This window comes from Larus michahellis, chromosome 5, assembly GCF_964199755.1.
Source record: "Larus michahellis chromosome 5, bLarMic1.1, whole genome shotgun sequence".
NCBI classification, from domain to species: Eukaryota; Metazoa; Chordata; class Aves; order Charadriiformes; family Laridae; genus Larus; species Larus michahellis.
In genome coordinates, this window is record NC_133900.1 from 22,521,668 (window position 1) to 22,541,643 (window position 19,976).

At 40.1% G+C, this 19,976-nt stretch overlaps 1 long non-coding RNA gene across 1 annotated transcript; it reads left to right on the top strand.

The window, feature by feature from the left end:
• The first annotated feature begins 8,769 nt into the window (after positions 1–8,769).
• LOC141743983 (uncharacterized) lies at positions 8,770–18,759 on the top strand. The gene is made up of 3 exons (XR_012587300.1): positions 8,770–8,922; positions 10,036–10,088; positions 17,476–18,759. It is a non-coding gene; the product is annotated as an uncharacterized LOC141743983 (long non-coding RNA).
• Positions 18,760–19,976: the final 1,217 nt, after the last annotated feature.

A 19,976-nucleotide genomic window follows, 5' to 3' on the forward strand; every position in this document is an offset into this window, starting at 1 on the left:
AGAATGTGGACGGGGGGAAAAAAATCACATCCTTAAGCTTTGTCACTGTTTTTCAGCTGGAAAAATATTGGAAAGCTGAAACACGGTTCTTTTTTCATACTTTCTGAATTCGGAGGATGGTTCTATAGGAAAGCCATTGTCTCCAGCAAAGATATTCAACCAAGAAAAATCAGAGTTTTCAAGCGCTCTCCACTCACGTGAGTCTGTGTCATTTCTACTCACTGACTGATAAACAGGGCGTTTATCAGGCTGGATATTTACTCCTAAAGATAATCTGTTAATAGAGAGACAGCGGCCAGGTAGATCCTTCTGAGCATAATAATTTTCCGTTTTTGCTGTGAGTGAATTTTTTGAAAAGAGTTTTAAATACGCATTTGCATACCAACATGAGACAAACATTTCTTAGGACCCTTCTCACTTAGGAAACAGCAATATTGCAAACGTTTTCAAGAGCAGGATAACGAGGAGCACATACAACAAAAGCACATCTACTATTTGAATAATTATTCAGTGACTTCTCCAGCTCTGTTTGCCATCTCTAATGATTCTTATTTTACTGGTTTTAATACTTTGAAAAGTTTGTTGGATGGCTTAATCAATCAAAAGTCTCACATTGCGTAAAAAATTTGACTTCCTTCACTGGTGACCTTCCCCCCTATCATCCAGTTTTGCTTGATGACCCTTCCCACTCTCACTGGCTATTATCCTAATCCAATAGTGTTTGGGGTAGTCCGGCCAGTTGAGTGATTAAATGCATTCTGCATATCCTTTTGCTCAAGCCACCGTTTGCAAATTATTGCACAAGGTGCCGTGCTTTCCCCTTACTCTACCAGAGGCTATTGCTTAAAAGATCCAGTTCCTGTAAAAACAATCATAGGTCAAAACCAAGAGAGTGATGGAAAGGCCCATTTTAGTCATGTATTTTTTGGCACGGCACCACGGAGAGTGCATAATCTGTATAAATGTTAGCTTTCTAAATAAACATAACCTCTGTGATTGCATGAAAGCAGGGAATAAAGTTGAAACTTGTTCCTTTCATTAAGCAACCTTTGTAAAACCAGTGTTTGTTTTGTTCTAAACAGCCGTAAATCTTGACGAATAAGAATAAACAGATAGCAACAATAGCCACCGAGCGACCATAGACACTTTACTTTGTTCCTTTCCTCAAGTATGGAAGTATTTTGCCTGCTGTACAACCTTCAGCTTGCAGAGAGGGGATGGGGAAAGTCCTCGGGGCGTGTGTCTATGGAGCTGTTTTGTGCGGATGTGGTGCGGTGGGTGTCACCCGCGGGCAGCGCTTGAATTTCACCCGTCGATGCTTGTGGGACGGTTTTGATGATGTAAACTTCCCGCTCGGGCTCTGTGAAGGTTATAGGCTTTTGGCAAAAGCCGGCTGCTGACAGCAGTCACCCTTCAATACTTTGGCCAGTTTTGACTCATCTCCAAACTGCGATGGTCTAAGCAGGAATTCTTTTGCTTTCGCGTTGCCGTTGCAAAGCCCCGTGTTGTCACTGACATATGTCAGGGAGGTTTTTACAGTGTAAAAGAGACAGCAGGAGCGTTCTGTTTATGTGCTTAAAATAGGCTGGAAAGTAAAGAGGAATAAATAAAATTGACCCACCTAAAGCAATTATGTAAAAAAGAGTCTCCAAATTTTTAGTGCCCTGAAGTATTTTTCAAAGAGATGAAGAAGTGGAGTGGTTTTCTGTATACCAACCTCTAAATGCCTTAAAAATCCATCTTTCCTCAGCCACGTGTTAAGGAAGGCAAAGCAGTGCAGATGAGAATTCTTCTTCTTTTATATATAGTATATATATATAGTGTATAATATGCACTCCATGAACTCAGGAGCGTATATTCGTTTTCTTCCTGGTGTGTACAGGCATCAGATCCAAACTGGGGACCCTAAGTTTAAGGATTCCAGTGGGCAGTTAGTAGTGTTCACAAGCTGCCTACCAGAAACACCATACTAAAAAAATAAAACAAAATAAAAACACCAAAAAAAACCCACCTTGTTCATTCAAACCCCTTGCAAAGGACTACAGTAAAGTTTCCGGCACTTCAGCCTGATTGACACGCGAGAGTCCGTTCATGTTCTGGCACAAACGTCTCCTGATGAAGTTATCCCTGTAGTGGTCACAGAAGGTCATCTTTTATGTCTTTACGCCTTTGTAAATAAGGTCTTAGGTAGTTCTCCTCCCACTTTCATGTCTACACATGATTTCATAGTTTATTAACTATTTTGGTGACTTTCTTTGTGTTGCGCCCTTTTTTTTTTTGTTGACTGCCGTCCCGGCTTTGCCAAAGTGTGTCTTGATTTGCAGCTGTGAAAGGCGGGCTGGGGCCGGGGCAGGGTGTCACCCGCCATCTCCCCTTGTCACGCAGAAGATGTGCAGAAAGAAAGGGATAAGGATTAGCAGATACGGCCTGTTGCTCCCCTCCCATTCAGAGCTCAGAGCCAGCAAATCTGCGGCGTGTATTGATCAGTGATTTTAGCTCTCCCGAGCCCATAATCCCCTCTTAATGCTCCCCGGCAGAAGCAACACTCGAAGGGCTCATCTCTGTCTCACCCAGCGGAGCTGCACGATGTTCCCTTTCCTACAAAACAGGAGTTTTGCCCACTTCCAGAGACAGATAAATGGGATGCAGGGTTCCCACAAAGTAAGAGGGCTGTTAATAAAAGTAAAATAAAGCAGGGAGAAATACACCTTTGCTGAGCAGCTGAAATGGTGCAGTTAAGCATTTCACAGCTAAAGTCAATGGAGAGCAACACAGTGACATTCATTTGGTAAACGAGGCCTTTATATATCACTCAAATTCCCAGAAAACTCTAATGTATGCAAGATCTCATTACTTGAGTGTCTTTTCAGTTGGGATCTTATTATAAATTAGACCACTAAATACCCCACTGTCTTGATAGTGTTTCTTGACTCTTCCTCATTTTGAAAAATCACTCAGATTTTGTGAAATGCCAAAAATCTCTAAAGGCATTTCTGACATTTCAGAAAATATTCCGAGACTCTTGTCAGCATGGATGTCTGCATGAACATCATTAATGAAACATGATTAAACATCATTTTCTCTGAATTATGTCATATTTTTTCATTTTTTGAAGTAAAAAAGATATGCAGATGAAAACACTCAATTCTATAGATGACTTGAAAGTTCAGAATTGCCCTGGAGACCTTGGTTTCAGCCAAAGCAGATGCTGTAATAAAATTACACATAGAAATACTTTGACAGGTTGTTCCTAAAACCAGAATCCTATTTATTGGAAACTCCCTACCTTTGGCAGTTCTCATCAGTTGCTACGATAAATACTCTGCAGGCACAGTGCTCATTTAACAGAAGCTCTGAAAGTGGCTGTGAATTTTTTGCATTGTCTTCCAACAGCCCCCAAACTAAACAGCAGCCATAAATTCGTCCTTTATCCTTGTTTAGTTTTTAACTGTTTCTGTTGGATCTGTTTTTGAGACATTTGGACTTTTCAGATGGTGCTTCAGTAATTTGTAACAGGTCCTAAGTTGACTTCGTACACTTTGTTAAGGGGTTTCGATAAACTTCAAGCTATCGTGATATAACGGCATTGCAACTCTCTGAAAACCCCAAAAATCTTACTTAAAACTACTGAACTTTTCTGATGCAACACAGAAACGCTTCTTGGCATTTTGGGTGCTTTGACTATCTTGTTTAGAAACCAAAATATATATAAAGATTATGTGTTATGCATTCTATTTTTAGATCTTACAGACGAAAATATATAGCATATAGAATATACTATCATGGTATACAATATAAAATATATTAAAAAAACTATATAGAAAGAATGGATGAGCTGGCGAAACTTGGACAATATGAACCCTGGGGACTTGAAGGTAAAGAAATCAGACGGCGCACGTTGATGTTACAGAGCACATGTGCTGGGAGGGGGACAATGGTGGGATAAAAATGGCCAGGCCAGTGGCCAAGCGCATTTGGGCAGGTATGGGCAATGTCGGCAGAGCTCCCGGAGCCCAACTCCTGCTGGCAGAGAGGGGCGAAAGGCCTGGGGGCTCCTGCAGGGCTCCAGCCCTCTGAGCGTCTTCGTGGCCTTCTCTAGACTCACTCCAACAGGTCCATGTCCCTCCTGTGTCGGGGGCCCCAGGGCTGGAGGCAGCACTGCGGGGGGGGTGTCACCAGAGCGGAGCAGAGGGGCAGAATCCCCTCCCTCGCCCTGCTGGCCACGCCGCTGGGAATGCAGCCCAGGTTGACTTTCTGGGCTGGTGTAGGCCTAGTGCTACAGGAGGAACTTTGTGCCCTGGCTTATTTTATTTAATCAAACTGGCAGAAGACTGGGCAGCATAAACCAGGTTAGCTGAAGTCTGGGATAACCAGTGAACTTGTAGGAAGATCCTAGTTAAACTTTGCCTTCCATTTCAGCAGTAAGATTCTCCAGAAAAGTTCTGTTTGTCAAATTTATCAAGTCTTAAGCAAAACCCCGGAGTTTCCAAGATCTCAAACCAAAAGTCTAGAGGCATCAGATGCGAATGACCCACTCCCAGGCAGATTGGGTCTAAAAGCCATCAACAAGAGAGGAAGTAAGCCCAGCGGCTTAGCTTTTTTGTTCATTTCTTTTAGTCAGTGAAACTATAATTTAGACTACGTTCTTTCATTTTATCGGACTTTACTAGGGCATCTAGATATTTGGACCAAATTGAAAAAGTAGCTGTGTGGCAGTTTAATGTTAAAACCTCGGTATGTCTATAATGTTTTCCTTCATGCCATTATTTCTCCCTGACAGGTAAGGGGAGGTTTTGACACTGTTAATATAACATGGGGTGTTAATCTTATAATCGCCCTGTCAGCACTTTGTGTCAGGGTGTTAATGACCACCTTTCAGCCACTCAGAGTTGCCTGCCAATGAAAATAGTACCGGCACCTATCCAACCAGCAGCTATGCAGCTACTTTGCTTTTTCCCCAAAGAATAAATAGAAAATTTCACTAGCCATGTGGCTGTAAAGACGCTCCTTTCTCCTTACTCATTTCCTTTTCCTTCTCTGCACCCGCTGGCAGAAAAAACAACTTTGACACTGAGCCTTTTTAATGTATTTTGCACGCTTTATTTTAAAATGTACAAATTATTTCTCAAGTTTTAAATAAACATAACACCTTGGGACGGGATAAAAGTAGAATTCTTAACAGTAGGAAGCACAGTTATTTGCCACAGCTCTTTGCTATATAAATGTAACCCAAAGACAAATGCTGTATTTCTGTAATTTATTCACGGTTGAGACGAGTCTGTATTTTTCGCTCTGCACAGGAGAGGGGCTTTTCTAGCTTCCTGGCAGAAGGAGTTGCACAATTCCAGATGACTTACTTTATATGCCTAGAGGAATTTTATTACACAAATAACAAAGGGAGACAAAGAGAGGAAGAGGGAGAGAGCACACACTCAAAATAATAAACAAAGAATAATAAACATTCCTGCTGCTGTCCGTAGGGATTCCAGATGCTGCTCCATCCCTCCACAAGGCCTGCCTGCCTCTCCTTCGGATTCCTTCACAGCCCGCGTTAGACCTCTCCGAAAAATGTCACTCTCAAATGTGGTGAAACCCCGGGATACACAGGAGCCCAGCACCCAGCGAGGCTGTGGGTAATTGCCATAATATGGGCTGACTTGCTCTCTGAAGGACTGTTCGGTCACAGACAAAATCCATACAAAAAGAACGGGTCTGCGATATTACAGTTCATGCCGGGATGGATTTCTGTTGCATTTCTCTCAGCCGAGTTCCCTCAAAGAGCCTGTTGCCCTAAAGCTGTGGTGCTTGTGGCCTCATGTGCTCTGGTGATGAATTTCCTCCCCATCCTGCCTACCACGTCTCCCACCATTGGTATTTAGGGTCTTAATCACAAATCCTACACAAGTTTAAATTAAATACAACTGCAGGTTAACTTCCAAGAAGGTGTGGGGAGGCCAACCAGCAAAAGAAGAGCAATCTCAGAGGATGATGAAATCCCATCTTGCAGCCAGTTTGCGGCTCTTACTGTCTTGTTGGGTTTGGTTTTTTACTTAAATTCTTATAGGTTTCTTTTAATCGAGTGACGTGGCTGATTGGCTGGGGCTGGTTCCAGCATCATGTGCTCTCCATCTGGATTTTATATGCGTTGCGTTTTCCCAACTGAAAAGAAACAGATATACTACCCAACTAATTAGAACTCAGTCCCAAAAAAGTAACATTTTGTTCCTAGAGAAAAATTCATTTCTCATGTGGGATTTTAACACAGACCAAAAAAAGTAGCAAAGCGTAAACAATCACCAGTTTCCATGTCATACAAAGCCAAAGATGCAGTCAAAATTATTTCCGTATTAAAACAAACAGAATTCACTTAGCCTTTGCTTGCTATATTCTATAGTAAGCATGAATGCTGGAATTCCTATTATCTTGGATGCACAAAGATCTTCATTGTATCACTAGATAAGAAATTGCATTTTTTCTACAGTACTTAATGTGTTTTGCAACAGCAAAATGAACGTGAAAGGTCAGACACAAATCACGATATGCTTTGTCTTGCTGCGATCAGGCATTAATATAGAGAATAAGTATCATTTTTGCAAAGAAAATAATGGAATTGTATTCTAAATGTAAGGTGGCATAAGACGATCTATCATTGAGCCAAGCAGCCTCCACTGGGGTTATCACCTGATCCAAGACACAATGGCCACTGGAAGGTGGACTCCCAGTCCACTGAAATAGATTGTTATCCTACGTTATCGTGTCTCAGTTCTGCAAAATTACTCATTGCTGTCAGTCTAAATATTCGTGTAAGCGCAGGTAAATCAAAGGGAAGGTTTAACTGGCACTTTTATGTGCATTATATACTTCAAAATACATGCACTACCACCGTGGGTATACAGAACGTATATAAAGTGTTAGGGCACTGGCGGTCTATCGCTACTTAAGTTGAATGACTGGTATATCCCACACTGTTTCCTTTCTTATTTTACCTCTTCCCAGGGACTCATAAAAATACCTGTGCTTGGCAGAGGGGAGGAACTTCACCATCTGCCATCAGAACATTGGGTCAGCCGGTTGGATGGTGAACACGGATTCAAATCTGCACACACGCGTCGATGTATATGCATGAAATGATGCGTATAGCGACGGAGGGAAGGGGGCGAGGAAAAGAACCGCCTTTCCACCTGCAAATCGTAGAGCACTGTAAATTGGTCACTTTACCCAGGTCTGCCTGGCAGGCAGTTTTCACACCCCGGTCATTAGCCGTGCAGGGATTTCAGTTTCACATGTTGGTAAGGCTGAGCAGGTCACTACAGTTCAAAACAAAGAGGTCCAAGACTCCTGTCCAAACAGCTGTGGCTCATATTTGAATTTTAGCCTTGTGGACTGTAAAAAACCTCAGACCCCGTGTTCCCCAAGGAAGTCTTGCATAAGCTTTGTTCTCAATTAATGGAGCATAGAGAAAGTAAAAGGCCCAGACTTCAACTGACCTTGGAACACTGAGAGCAAACGGTCAAGCCTCTCTTAGATGTGTGTGTCTATTTAACTCTTGTCAACAGTAGTGGGACTAACATGTGTGTATTGAAGGTCAGCTGTAACCCCAAAGTAGGCAAAGTAGGAGAAGCCAAGAACAATCAAACTTCGTTACATTTTAGAATTTTGCCAAAACAATAGTTATTCCAGAATTATTTTATAGGTTAAGCAAATCTGTCCATCTGCAGTGGGATTTCATCTTCCCCATAGAACTTGGTTATTTACCAGCTTTGCAGAGGTTTAGTTTTGATAAGTGAAGCAAGTCTCCAAGAACTCTTATGCAAAAAGGAAGCAGCTGCTCGCAGAGATGAGACATTATGGTTAAGGAAACCTCCTGGGAACGTTATGACAGGCACAGTGCTTACAAACTGCAGAGATGTGAGCAGGAGGGAATGCTGTTTAATTTTGTGATCTCTTCTGCCTGGTGGGAAAGTGGTTTTGGAAGAGTGGGAAATTCATATGAACTCGATTTGGTGTTTCTGAGGACAGAAGTTCCTCATTGACAGCCTGGGTGGGGCTAACACAAATGTGCCCCTTTGCACTTTGTTGCTGACGTACAGAGAATACTTCTAGGGAAGAGACAAGGTCACCCTTCTTGCCTTTAAACCCTTGGTTGTCCCCGAGCCTTTGGCTAGCAGTTATTTTGGAGGAATTTTTTTTGAGATATGGACATTTTGTCAGTAAAATTTGGACTGAGGCAGCTAAAGCAATTTTTACAAACAACCCTTAGATACAGCCATCAGCTGGTCATAGCTTTCAGTTGCCACCAGCCTGCCTTTGACCAAATTGGCTAAATGGAGGGCTGAACTCTTTAATGTTAACTGTGGGAGTCAGCCACAAGATAAATTAATAGAGACTCCACGGCCAGTTCCCTCATGACTCTACAAAAACTGTAGCCAGACATTCAGCAGCCCATCAGTAATATTTTGAGCCATCCCACCTCCTCGCTGTCATTCCCCAAAGAGATTGTCAACGTCGGTGTAAGAAACACAGGGGTAAGAGTGGAATTGGTGCACTTGACTGAATTACTGCGATGAGACCTGTGGGCTGTTTCATGCAGGACTTTGTGGGATGGCTGCGGGGTAAGGAGGCTGTCTCTTCTGTTTCTTTGACAGAAAGGTGCTGGTAAAGAGGAAGATTTTCAAGCCAATAAAGACCTACAGCAATATAAACCCAAAACTGGCTGTTTCTTAGAGACTGCATGGCTGGTCACATACTTCCAAAACCATGTGAAAGCTGCTCCACTTACAAATGAACATAATACCAAAAAAAAAAAGAACCCACCACAAGACAGGAAACAGAGCAACTGTGTGACCTCAGGAATCAATAAAGCCAGTCAAGTGCCCGCTTTATCTCCACTGGTGCAGCAGAAGATACGAGCAGGTTCAACAGGTATGTGTGGTATCTCTGGGAAATGGAAAGCCTAACTGTGGTTATCATTGGAAAAAACACTAGAGATGATTCTTGGTCACTTCATTTTCCATGAATTTACCAAGTTATCTGTTTCAGGGGGAAAAGCTGATTACAGCTAGGTCCTTTTCTGTATCTAGTAACCTACAGGAAGCAAATCAAAGAGCAAGCACCAGTACAAAGTGTGCCCCGTACGCTTTAGGCAGGAGTTGCCTGGCTCTGCTGGTGACATCACCTCCGTCTCGCTGTTCATTTAGTAGAAAACACCATTAAAAATAAATGTCTTGATTTAACTGAAAAACCCATGCTGGAGATGATTTAAAACAAAGCCGTATCCGGCATCAAGAATGCTGAAACACCCCGAAGAAACAGCAATTTGGTTGGCATATATAGACACACCTGCATGTATACATACGCAGTCCTTGGTGCTGTTCTTGAAGGCTTTTTAAATGAATTTGTTTCTTTAAAGAGAGAGTATAGTCTTTTGAGACTATGACTTGGAGAAGGTGTAGCTGTTCCCAGCTTTGTCAAGCACTGCCATCACGAAAAGGTCAGTCGTTCCCTCTTCTTCCCACTCCCCTTCCTGCCATTCTTCTGTGTTACTGGTTTGGTCGTGCCCATGAGACAAATGTTTACAAGGTAATACTGGTAATATTTCAGCAATTTGGAAGAACTTATGCCCCCATAATCACTTCATTATGTGTAACTGCTCATTCAAGTCATGTTATAGTTTTGGGCTTGCTGAATTGCATGGTCATGATGCTATTGATTTCAACATTAATAAATGGTTTTCCAAACAGTGTGTACATGTAGGGAAACAGAAATTTCATTATTTCTTCAGTGTCAATGAGAAGAGAAACTAACTCACCTGAATGTTTGTGAATTCTCATAGTTAATCCACTCTGTTTAATTATGTGATCACATAACTTTTAAAAAATATTCACTCTCTTCTGCCTCTGGCACTCGCCATCTGTTATACCCCTAGAATTGGCTTTTGTATGTTGCATAATCAACGTTTTGTTTTCATACTACATTACGAAAAATCTATAAACACAAGACATTTATTATAACTTAATATTTAATTTATACCAACAGCTTTTTGCCACTTAATCCAAGATTGTCCATCTTGAATATAGCTTCCTGGACAGGTAAGTAACAGATGAAGCTTATTTTGGAAGAACAAGAAACATAGCTTTAAATTATTTAAAGCATTGGCTCTTCAGAGCCATTCTGAGCTTCCTCAGTGTCTCAAACAGTGTCACGAGCAATTTTGATCAAAACATCTATGTGTTTTAAATAACAAAACAGAACATACACGCACAAAGTGAAATATCACAGTAGTTTCTAAAACATACTTTTAAAGCCATCGATGCATGATCTAATTTTTAAGCTTCTGACCTGTACCAATGATAACCTGGTATTTTGAAGGATTCAAAAACTTTATCCAGTGCAGAGAAGCCGGTCAGTGTGGAGAAAAGAGCGACCTTGGAAAAACTGAATGCTTCTACAGAGAAACTTGGTAAATAGGTTCCTGCCTGGTTTCCTTTCATCATTTACAAACAAGACTGGTTTCCAAATGCAGCTAAACTGAGATTACAGACCTGCTTTTAGTTTGTGTGACTAACAGAGGGGAAACTATCTCTTACCACGAGTTGAAAAGCATTGGAAAAATAACGATGGCCCTATTATCCTAAAGGATATAAAAACAGGCCTGGGAAGAGTAGTAATTTCAGACTGACCACCAGCACGCATACCGGTATTTTTCTATGCTGTTTACCATATTCATATAAATATTCACTAAGTGTTTATTTGTAAGACTTCGGTTGGCACTTCCTGTACACCCTAAAATCTCATCGACTTCAGTGGGCGTGCAACAGGATGCCAGCTCAGGCGTAAGGTCTTGAATTATGCATTGCATATTTCCTCCTATCTGAATGAAAGCCTGTTAGTGTACTTCCTGATCTAAGCATCAGGCCTCTGGTGAATATTTATCTTGGAAGTCAAAATCCTTAATCAAAAGAGAGTTTCTAAAAAGATGAGGCTGCTTTGGAAATTCTGGCCTTAGTTACACAACGATTCATCACTTCTCTGCTGTTTTGAAGCTCACATAACAAACATAACACAATGAGGTCTGAATCAAAGCAAGTAGCCCCAAGTTAGTAGTGGTGTTTTCCTTCCTGTAATTTCTGCCAGTCTCAATGAGGCATGTTTATTACAAACTTTTACAAATTATATGCTAACATAAACCCAAGATAAATCCTTGTCTGGAATAAGTTCTTGTACTACTAGTATGAAGTCTTCTGTAAATATAGCTCAGAAAAGCGTATGACTCGAAATAGAGTCATTTCAAGGGTAATTTAGGTTGCTATGTCTTCAACACACAACTGAGAAATCGGTGATCTCTGAGCAGGTTAGGTTTCTGGCTGTTCTTTAATGTGTTTATATTTTCTGAAACAGCCTTTGGAAATACTGTTAAAGCTGGGTCGAGGATTAAGTTTATTAGCTTTGCTTATTTCTCTCAGTCTTGACATTAGGAGGAAGACACTCAGGGACAGTTTTGTCTTTAACCTGATGTAACTCGTTACAGTGAGCTTCATTTGGTATGGACCCCAGTTCATGTTTGTGGAAAATGACACATTGTTATTTTCTTAGTTTCTTCCAAGATGTGTAGGGTAAGGGATTATTTAGGGCCACCTCCGTCTTTCTTACACTCCAAACTGAACAGTTTTCCGAAACCAAATCTGCATCTAGAGGTTCTGTGTCTGTAACAGTGTAAGTACCTGCAGAAGTGAAAGCTCTTCGTTTGCCTTTTTCTGCTTGTCCTGTACCAAACACAGTCAGGCAGGGTGCAAGTACTGACCATGCCTGGTACTTTCTGTGACTCGTTCACAAACTCCTTCGGTTTCAGCCCCAGAGAAGGTACGAGAGTCTTACAGGTTTTTGGTAGGAGATGGATTGGGCCATTACAATTTGATCAGTTTATAATGTTTACAAATCCTGCGTCCCGTAGAAGTGTCTCTAGGACCACAAAAATTTCTTCTGACCAGGCCCACACTCTCAAACCAGGCAGAGAGGAGCACTGAAAGCCAGATGGTCGTGGGTAGAGAGGTCCCTGCAGATGATTCCTTCAAGAGGACATTTGAGAGGAAAGGACCTCAAAGGCCTTTGAGGCAGTTCCCTTGTGTCAGATACTACTGATTCACAAAGACCTTTTCATCAACTAATCGAGCTTCGGCGTAACAGCAGTGGAAGTTTTTCATCTGGCTGCAGCAGTTCTTGACTGGTTGGCCATGTTCAAAAACTGTCATCATCTTCTGCTGTTAGATAAGTTTACAGCATTTTTTTAAATCTGTGTTGTCATCAATTACCCCCACTTCCTCAGCGGTGGTTTTCAGAGAAAGTACCATGAAAAATAAAATGTTTATTGTGGAAATAGTACTCCTGTTCCTCTACCAGAGTTGATCATAGCAAGGCCTTTTGATTAAAGCTTTTAAAGCATTTCAAAACATTGCATTGGAAACAACTTCCATATTTATTGTTGCTTGAAAGTCTTCCTGCAGAGTCTTCTCTGGCCTTTTAGTCACCCTAACAAAAACCACAAGCATGTGAATGCAAAACGTGATATATCCCTGACTATTTTCATGCTCTGTCTCTTTTCACAGCTAGGACATTTAAGAAATTAAAAAAATAAAACAAAGTAGTTGACATTTATTGAAGGGAAGAGGTTATGGAATTATGTCAAACAGAACACTGCAGCAGAATAAAGCCTGCCAGTAAGTTTAACTCTTTCTAGAGTTTTATTGCTCATCGTAATTATTAACATCTTTGGTTAGAACACCATTTGGATATCATTAAAATAAATGCAAACGATCTTGGCCTATCCTTAAGGATTTTTTTTTAGACACTCTTTGTCACTCAGGCTCACTAATGGATCACTTTTATCATAGAGTATCACGTTACGTACGTTAAACAGTTTAGCAACGTCTAATGTCCTGTTGAGCTGGAAATAAAATCGCACAGATTTTTCACTACATTGCAAAGGACTTGAAATAAATGGTTGTGAACTGTATCTTCACACAGCAAAGACTTAGCAGTGTGTTCTCAATAACCAGTCTCTAAGTTCATGCTACGATCCTGAACCTTCTGCAACTGAAGTCAATCTATCTCAGTTGGAGCTTTGCCTCCACTTGGGTTGCAACATCCCCTCTACATTGTTATGGCCATGGAGCAACAAGAGGAGGAGACAGGGACTCAAACTGAAATGAAGTCTCACATCATTTGAATTTGATTTTCTCTCTGTCCCCTGAATAATCTAAAAGAGTGATTTAAATTAATCTGACTGTTTTGTCACTGAAACAGGCTTAGAAGCACTTGCTAGGGTACACACCACATCTAAACTGTTGAGAAAGTAACAACCAGCTGAGAGGTAGGAATGAAAAACTGGGGACAATACTTTCTTAAATTGCTCCTCTAGATCCACTAAAGGATATCCGATTGCATGTTCGCCACAGCTCTTGCGGTACTGGCTAATTACTTCTTCCAAAGCCAAGAACTTAAGTTGGTTTTTTCATATCACTTTTCTAGAAGCCCTAATTCATCTTAAATTGATTTCATCCTTAATGCAGCCAGATAACTAAATTACTTCCTTGCACAGAGTTTGCCAAATGGTCTTCCAAAGCACACAAAGACTCTCTGAATTATAGATAAGGCCACTTAGCAAACAATACATTTCAGCACATATTACAGATATGGTCCCAAAGGATCATTTTAATTATAGAACACAACACAGTCATGATTAATAAATTGCATCATCATAGAACACGTTTTGAAGATAACAGCAAACGAGCAAAACAAAATGTTGACAAAAGACAATATTCTTCCCCCTGCTTACGTGGGGAAATGAATTTGAGAAAGAACTTTTGCCTCTTCCTCTATAGAATAACACCAGGAAGTCTGTGTGGCAGACTGTGTGTGATCTTTTCCAGTTTGTTTCCTCCATAAATATTTCCTCCCATAGAGGGTATGTGGGAGAAAGATCAAGTTGGAATAACTCCCTTAAATACCTGAGCCCGAGTGCTACTTGCTTTTAGGGGCTGGGTTTTATCTTTGTTTTGTTTTGATTTTTTTAAGTTCAGTGCATAAGCGAGATGATCAAGCGGATTTAATGAGCAGTCTGCATGCACAGAGGGAAACACGGATCCACGTGACCTTCCCAGGGCCTTCCAGTCTTTGTCAATAGGGCTGAAAAGTCATCGTTTTGTGACCATTATCTTAAAAACTTTGAACTGAATAAAGTGAAGATTTTCTGCCAGTCTGAACCTAAAACTGAAGAGTCCAGTACTTTGGGTCTGGAAGAAAATACATTTGCTTGGCATTCGGGTTTCTTGCTGGAAATATTGCAAGTTCTTCCAGGGCAACATTCCACAGACACCAGTAGCCTGTCCTAAACAGGGTGCCCCTCCAGCCACACGTTCACACAAACATTAAACCATTTATTTTGTCATGAAATAGCAGGAGAGTGCTACCTCTCCATGTGCTATGTGTTTGGTTGAGCAGCGCTTCCTCACTGCCAGGCGGTTACAGCTCAACTTGCTGCGGACGTAGACAAAACAATCTGATCTCTCTGTGATTTCGCACGTGTGGCTTTCTCTATGCTTTCCTGAAGAAGCAAGCAGAGTAAAGGATTTTTCTGGTTTCACCTTTTTCCTTTTGTTCATCTTAATAAAGTTTTTCTCATCAGACAATGGCATCTTCCATGATTTTTCAGAATTTAACAAAAGAAGTTCTGAAGAGGCAGAAGAACTTACTGTGATTTTGTCGTATATACTGAGGCACTTTGTGGTGATGATATTCACAAGTCTCTGGCTTGATTTTCTGTCTCCATATATATATATATGACTCTCTGATTGAATACTGATTGCACTAATTTACTTGATTGACACAGCTGTCCCTCAGTAATCCTGTCAGTTCCTGACTATCAGGTACCGGCCTCTCCCGCTGAAGCACTTCTCTGCATAAATAAAGTAAATGGTTGTTGCACCAGAAACCTGAATACCATTCTCTCCTCTGCCAAGGAATATCTAACTATCAAGTTGATTGATCAACTGCACTCTCCTCCCCATCCCTCGAAGTATGCAATATATACTAAGTGAAAAAATTCAGCAAAAAGAATGGTATCAAGCTAAAGCAGAAGGGATTTTTGAAAACAGATCCCCTCCCAGGTGAATGCTTCAAATACTGGGATGGGATTTCCGCTGGCCAGTTTGGAGACGTTTAATTCAAAGACCAGATTCACAGTGGAGAAACCTAAGTAGACTAAATGCCTTACTATAAGGGACACAGCTGACATCTTGCTGCTTTTCTCTGGAAGCATTCAGCTTGCTCTGGTCTCCAGTGACATTACTCTGAGCTGACTTAGCTCTTCCCCGCCACTCACTGAGGAAGAGAAGTGCCTCATCTTGGAGCAAAAATTCCTGCTAGCTGGCAGGATGCCTTAAAGTGAGGCATTGCACTAGCCAGCATTGTACTCTTTGCAGATTAAGCCCTGTCCTTCTTCCACGCAAGGCTGATCCCTTCAAATATTAACTGATTACGTAGTAGTTAGTTAGAATTAGCTTTCACTTAATATTCTTTAAGGTAGTTTTAAGATATGAAGATCCAGGTACAAATGACACCAAGTTCTATTCAGAAAAACGGTGGCTTCCACTGAAATCACAGTTAAGAATAGCCAAGATACTTAACGGTTTTTAGTTTTCCCCTATGCTAACGCTTTCTGAATAACTATTAATTATATATGCCCAACACATTTTTCTTTTGTGCAGTAAATATTCTATATTTTTACTTATGTGAGTTTTTCTGTCACACTAGCAAAAGAACACATTTTAACTTAGAATGAAAATGGCAATAAAATTTTGAAAGTGGCTTCATTAAAGTCTAATTTAGGAATATGTTTTAGATATGCAAATGTTCTATGCATGACTTCATAATTTCCAGCTGAAAGCAACGGTGTTATTGTGTGAAGGTGAAACACATGCCACACTTAAATGTTTCCAACTAACTTCTTTCCAACTAACAAAATTCTTTGCATGAACATCACATGTGTAGCTCTCTTTGTCTTTCACATGATGTATTTTAAAATTATTTTGACTTGTGAATAGCTTGAATTTCTCTGGACCCTGAGTTTATCTTAAAATTCTTGGACTCTGATAACGTAATCAGGTGTATCCATCATAATCTTATCCACTTAAGTGACAAAAAATTAGTTTACCAACTTCTGTGGAGTTTATCTTTCTTTTAATAAAGGTGCTTTTGAGGGTGTAAAGACGTTCAGTAGGGCCCTTTGGAACAGACAGTAACAGCCTGAGCTCCATCTATAACTTTTCTTCATGCAAGAAAAAAATATCAAAACGTGATGCTCTGCTTACGTCTGGCAAGTGGCAGAATTAGCTCTCAGAAGCTTCTTGAAATATTTCTTGGCATTTTGTTGTCTGATCAGTAATTACATGCCTTTGATAAAATGAGGAAACGTTTTGTTGCGTCTGATGATAGCTGAGGTCTCAAATTCTTACAGTTTCCATAATAATTTCCTTCCTGTATTTGACTTCATGCTGTTCCATTCCAAACCAAAGGTTTTAACAATGAAAGGACATGCCAACTGCTCTACAGATCCTACATGACTGTATATGGCATAATGTTATGAACGGAACAGAACAATACATTATTGAAACATTGACTACGTAAAGCAAAATGCGAGACTTGCAGCTTCTTCTAATTCCTCAGCAAGAACCCAGTTAAAAAACAACCCATCATAAAAGTTGTTTCTCAGATTATGTTTCTATTTTTATTTTTTTTTAAAAAAAAAGATAAGAATTCAGGCCATAAATTTTTTTCCCCCAGAAATTAAAGACAAGGGATATATTATACGGTCTAGTAGTTAGGATAGATAACTATAAATATTTTACATTCTTCTTATTCCTGCTCTATTCCTAGCATGTTATGAAAGTTTGGGGCAGTTGCTTAGTGCGTAACTTAGGCTCCTAAATAAGTGTTTTGATTTTTATAAATGCTGAGCAGCTGAAGGTTCTCAGCGTACTTCTGAGCATCAGGTTTCTCTGTCAGTTCATCTGTGTCTCTCCTTTCCAGGAACGTCACTTTTCAAGCATTCATGTTTTTATGTTTTCGCTTTAATCTCCTGTGCTTTAGTTGTAAAAATACAAGCAACATTGCCATTTCCACCAAACGCTTTGGGAGTCACAGGCAAAGAAAATACGAGTGGAAAGGATGAATATTGCCAACTGGTGATCTTTTTTATTCCCATTCCTGGCAAGCAAACCTCTTACTCAAACTGAGCAAGTGGATGCTTACACAACAGTTTTTGTGAGCAAACTTCTACAAACACTACCATTTGCCAAATGTGTCAAAAATCATTTTATGTTCATCTGATTTCCACTCAGTTTTCTTTTCTATATGGCCTACCAAAACCCAAACAAACAAACAAACAAAAATGCCAACTGACCTCTTTTCTTTTTATTTCAGTGGGGCTGAGGGGCAGAGATTTCAGTGTTTTTTCCAACATTTGGAAGGAAGGCAAGCAGGCTGGCGTTTAAGGCGGCTGGAATTAAGGCCAGGATTTCAGAAGCAGTCGGTACTGGCCCAACTTTGCTTCTGTGGGAGTCGACAGTAAAAAAATTATTGACCAATGGCAAAAGAATCGTGGTCCTTTCTGGAAATCTCTGTTTTTTACCCACATGCCATGACTTTATTTCATTCAGCTGTGAGGGACCTGACCTGGCACCCTTACCCACCCCAACACACACCTCTTATGGCAACAGCAGGGCCTCAGATGAGTTTAATAGAATGGTTTTCTGGCCACAATGTGCAGACATTTAATTAGCATCCTTAAATTAATCCTTAGCATAATTAAATTCTTCACTTTCTGGATATTGTTGATAAATACAATGGAGGGATTAGAGGAATAATTTAAATTAAGAAAAATTGAAAGCGAGGTAAAAAGCCTTCTGCAAAACTCTCTTGCTTTTCTATATTTTGTTTAGATAAAGACCATTTTCATAATCTAATTACCAGTTAGACACCATTTAAATATTAAGGCGTCTGCTCATGTTCACATTTAGAGATGGATCTCTAATAGCTATGTGTGCCAAATCTTGTATCTAACAAATATGCATTGATATTAGTAGCACCAGACACTTCTCACAAACTCATGTGAGGACGGTGAGGTGGTTGCTAAGCTCAGCTTACCTGACTCAGAAGAGGCTAGCCTACCTCTTCACCTTCCACTGAATTTCCTTGTACCGCTGACATGTGTCCTTTCATGTTGTTTTAGAAACACCAGTGAGGTTCTGAAGGGATTTGCTCTCTGTATGTGTCATCTGAAGGTACATTTGCAAAAGTCTCCTCATTAGTTCAGATCAGCAGTCTCATGAAATTTCCAAGGTCTAAAGTCCTCAGAGCTCCCAAGACATTATGTCTGAGGAGGCAGGCATTTCTGCAAGAGAAAGACAAGGAGAGACACCATAAGAAGGAGGTTAGAATGGCTTGCCTTGTACATTGGTCCACATGCCTGTCTTTGGGAAAGGTGGTGCAGCTTTAGATTGTCAAAGCCTTCGGTTAGAGAATAAAGCTGGCATAAATACCTATTTTCTCATCTGTGCTACATCACAAGAACTAGCAGCAAAGAAGATGTATCTTTTTTTTATTTTTGAGCAACTGCAATGGATAGCACTGCAGTCAGGAGGTTATAAGTACAACTGACTGGCTGCAATAACACAAGAGTGTCACTACAATAAAATATTGATTCACTCCCACTGTCTTCTTCCTTCCTTTCCAGGCCATGCCTACAAATAACAAATTGATGGCATTTCAGAGAAATGAATAACACTCACATTTTTAGAGCAGCTAGAGGAAAATTTTTAAAGTGTAGTAGATAAAATGGTTTATGAATGTTGACCTTACTGAACAATCTAGAAATTCAACGAGGAATGTTATCTGCAGCTGTTGGAAAAAATGTATGAAGAAAAGGCTTACATTTTGCAGAGATGTGTCTATTATGCAAAATAAAGAATTTATGTTAATATTGCAATACACTATTAAGCCCGGCAGACATTAAAACTTAGGGACAGCATGAAAGTGTAAGAGTTTCCATTCTGAACTTTGGAAACTGTTCTTATAAATATCTACCCCAGATGCAAGTTTGTCTCAAGAGTATACATAATAATACAAGGTGCAAGTAAACTTTCTAAACAAAATTCTCAATTTGTTTTGGATGGTGAGATCCTTGGAGGAAAGAAAGAATTTAATTAAAAACATATACAGCATTGCTATTCATAAACTTATCCAAGCAAAACAAGTCATAAATCAAATTGGCTTTATTTATTAACTCTTGCAATATGTGTGGCAAACACATACCAAAAAAAAAAAAACAACTTGAAAAACAAGACATAATAGCTCGAGATGAATGAAATTTCTTGATGAATACAAAATTAATTGAAAAATGGTGTCTGGGACGTACTAAAACCCTTTGCAAACTCAGATCAACTTCAGTGAGTAGCTTTGTTCCCAAAAGCTACTTAAGTGAACTGCTTTGCTTTGAAGTGGAAATAAGTAAATACATAAAAGTTTTGATTTCTTAAACCAGCATTACCATTTTGAAATAGAATTTAATTTTTTAAAAGGGTAGGTCTCTTGAAACCCAAATGGAAAGCCTGTCCTCTTGAACAGACAAAGACAAACCAAAGCATTTTATTTTACCCCAAAGGAAACAAGCGTTGTGTTTAGAACATAATGAAACATTTCATTAATTGCAAGGTGTTTTTTTTAAATTCACTACCCAATTCACCTAGCGTCCCTGTCATCCTTACATCCCCACACACTTCCATGCCCCCAAAACAAGGATGTCTCTTCCTTCTAGTTCGACCCTTCCTAGTCTTTCTGATGACCGTCGCGTCACATGAAACATCCTTATTAAAGCCACTCTAGCTCTGTTGCGCTCTGCTGGAAAACTCATGAACATTCATCAG